This window comes from Lolium rigidum, chromosome 4 (assembly GCF_022539505.1).
Source record: "Lolium rigidum isolate FL_2022 chromosome 4, APGP_CSIRO_Lrig_0.1, whole genome shotgun sequence".
Lineage (NCBI taxonomy): Eukaryota > Viridiplantae > Streptophyta > Magnoliopsida > Poales > Poaceae > Lolium > Lolium rigidum.
In genome coordinates this window covers 221,187,541-221,191,159 of record NC_061511.1, presented here as the reverse complement: position 1 = coordinate 221,191,159, position 3,619 = coordinate 221,187,541, and the positions used below count along the sequence as shown (strand labels likewise).

At 53.0% G+C, this 3,619-nt stretch overlaps 1 pseudogene; it reads left to right on the top strand.

The window, feature by feature from the left end:
• The first annotated feature begins 2,288 nt into the window (after positions 1-2,288).
• LOC124648297 lies at positions 2,289-3,288 on the top strand (annotated as a pseudogene).
• Positions 3,289-3,619: the final 331 nt, after the last annotated feature.

Genomic DNA, 3,619 nt, shown 5'->3' with positions numbered 1-3,619 from the left:
CCTGCTGGTCTGGTACCAAAATCGAGGCCCGTTACCCCTGCATCTTGAGGTCTTCCTCGGACGCACAGTCACACTCCACTCCACACCAGACCTCCACTCCCAAAAACCCTCCTCAGACCAAGACGGCAAAATCCGTCCCCCGAGCTCGTCCGGGAAGGATCCGGCCGCCGCTGCCACCACAAACCCTCCCTTGCTAACCATACCACCGTTCGCCGCCGTCAAATCGACTTGAAGAGAGGCCCAAGCAAGATGCCGTGCTGAGGGAGAGGAATGCCGGCGTGATTAAGCGAGGCGGCGACGCGCGCGTTCGGTCGGATCTGCGCCGAGGCTGAGTCGTCGCTCCACTCCCGCTGAGGTACTGCTCGACGCCGTTCCTTAGTGCCCCAAGGAGAGGAGATGGGGCCCTTGCTCCGGTGGCTCGGCCTCTTCTTGCCAAGTGTGAAGGCAGCGACGACGACACTGCAGCTGCTCGCACGCCGGATGCCTCGGCACGCCTCACAGGGCGACAAGGCCCCATGGTCGGAGCTCCCGCCGGAGCTGCTGGGCCTCATCTTCTCGCGCCTGTCCTCCCAGGCCAACCGCGTCCGCGCCGTTTGCCGCCCGTGGCGCTCCGCCACACGCCTGCAGCCGCTGGCCCCGCCGCTCCCCTACTGACATAGGCATCCCAAATGGGCCTGCCGAATATAGTACCCGGGGTTTATTGAAGGCCCGCTACCCGAAGAATAAGAAGACTCGAGAGCCCAAGATGTATTTAAGGAAAAGATAGAAGTTGTAATAGGAAGTGTTATTTGTAATCTGGCGGGATGAGTTAGAAACCGTCCCGGACTCTGTAACTTGTACAAAGCAAAACCCTCGGCTCCACCTCTTATATAAAGGGGGAGTCGAGGGACGAGGAGATCATCGAATCATTGTCTGCAAACCCTAGTTTTCATATTCGTCGAGTACTTTTCGGCTGAAACCTTCGAGATCTACTTGCCCTCTACTTCTAACTAAACCCTAGCCTACAATCCATAGGCATTGATAAGTTAATCCCTTGTCACCTACCTCCTCCTCCGTGACAACACCCTGCCCGCCCTCCCTGACGGCGCCCTCCACCGCCCGCCCGTCGACTGGCGCGGCATCGACCTCCGCGTATCCGCCGGCGGCGTGCTCTTCCTCACGGCTGGCCCATAGGGCGGGGCAAAGGGGCGCTCGCCTCGGGCCTTCAGGAGCGAGGACCCTGGCCCAGGATTTTTTTACATACTTGGTATTTATACTTGTACTTAGGCTAGAGAGTGATTTTTTTTAAAGAAAAATAGGTTGTAGTGTTTAAAATAATTCTAGAAAACATAGATGCCCTAAGCTACAGTTTACCATGCCTCTTACCAAACATTTATTTCAATATTTACACTTTAGGATTTACCATTTAGAATAATTTTATAAAATATACAAGGTCCAAGCTGTAGCTTACCGTGCCTCCACTTCAACTTCTTTTAACAAAAAGTATTTAATTTTTTTTTTCAAAGATACGATTTCTATCTAGCCTTTCCAAATGTCCAGAACAACACCGATCCTCATATTTTTTATAATTAATCTTAAAGATATATATATATATTATAGGGAAATAGCCACATGACTTGGTGCATAGCTGTGCACACCTCCCAAACCGTTGATCTACACCATTATTGATATAGAGAGCATGCATGTGGGCTGAAGATTCCAACGCCGGCAGGATTTTCCGTCACACCAAGAGCATGTCTCATGCAACGTCTTAACCAACACATGCATGCCTTTAACCAAAACAAAAGAACACACACGATTGTTGCATGAGAAACCAAACAGCTCACCACATGTGATACCACAGGAGTTGTGGAGGGACGGTCCAACAAGCAAGAGTCTCCACATGCTAAGCTAGGTAGGCAATGAAACCTGGAAAATCCATGCACGTGTTTAGAGGCATATAGATGATTGTTTGATACAACAATTGATTTTTTTTTTATCTTGGATGATACAAGCAGTTCCACATGCAATTTTTTCAGACATCCTGTGTTGTATGTTGTTACGGCATGTCCCGCCACTATTTTTTGAAAACTGAATCGGACAACCATACTGTGGGAAGCAGGTGATCGCCCTGGGCTCAAGGAGTAGTCTAGCACATGTTTTGTTAAGTTATGTTGCTTTGCGACACACACGAAATAATAAAGCTGCAAGCCCATCCCATTTGAAGGATGCATGTGTGTGTTGGAGTAGGTTTAATTTTGGAGCAACGACGTTGCACGATACAACGTGGAACCATCGCGGTATCTCAAATGCATTTGTGTCTCCAAACGCAGCACACACAAGCCAGAGTTGGCAAACAATCAGCCCAAACCCCAAATACGGAAACTCAGAGTTGCTTGTCGCCGCTGCTCCTTGCCGCCGTGCTCCTCCTCTCCGCCGCGCTGCTCTGCTCGGGCCACCCGCCGGGCTGCCCCGTCCTGCTGCCGACGCAGATGGCGGACAACAACCCTGCAGCAACAACCCGCGGCTGCAGCGCGCGTACGTGGCCCTGCAGGCGCTGAAGAAGGCCATCACCGATGACCCCAAGAACCTGACGGAGGGCTGGTGCGGGCACGGCGTGTGCGCCTACTTCGGTGTGCTCTGCGCGCCATCCCTCGACGATCCCTGCGCGCGCACCGTGGCCGGCATGGACCTCAACCACGGCGACCTCGCCGGCACGCTCCCGTTCGAGTTCGGCCTCCTCACCAACATCGCCGTCCTCCACCTCAACTCCAACCGCTTCACGGGTGGCCTGCCGGACTCCCTCCCCAAGCTGAGCCACCTCTACGAGCTGGACGTCAGCAACAACCGCCTTTCTGGCGGCTTCCCGCAGCACATCCTCTGCCTCCCCAACGTCAAGTTTGTGGACATCAGGTTCAACAACCTGTGCGGCCCCGTGCCCCGGCCATCTTCGACAAGAAGATCGGCGCACTCTTCATCAACAACAACCACTTCGACTTCGAGCTCCCAGATAACTTTGGCAACTTCACCGCCTCCGTCATCGTCCTCGCTAACATCCTCCTCCGCGGCTGCATCCCCTCGAGCATCGGGCGCATGGGCGGCACGCTGAACGAGCTCGTCCTGCTCAACTCCGGCATCAGGTCCTGCATTCCGCCGGAGATCGGGGAGATGCGCGAGTTCACCGTGATGGACGTCAGCTTCAACCAGCTGCAGGGCCAGCTGCCAGAGTCCATGGCCGGGATGCGCTCCCTCGAGCAGCTTGACGTGGCGCACAACGAGCTGTCCGGGAACATTCCGGAGGGCATCTGAGGTTTTTTTCTTGTTCCGATGTTTCTGTTCTTGGTGAGTTTTTTCTACCTGTTGACCGTGTGGTGGAATATGCACGCGTAGGATAGTCATCTCGCAATTTCTTTGTCAAGTTTGTGGATCTAGATGGATGGACATGGTTATATTTTTTTTATTTGTTGTTCATTGTCTAGAGGCGTATGGTGTATCTGCTCCAGGCCTAAAGTTTCTGCAGCACAAGCATGTTCTTGCGTTGATTGCCTTGATTTTTTGCAATTTACTTGTCATTTTCTTGCCCAAGATTTGGGAGGACGTGATTGGGTTGCTAGTTGGGATCTCTGAGCGGATTTTCTTT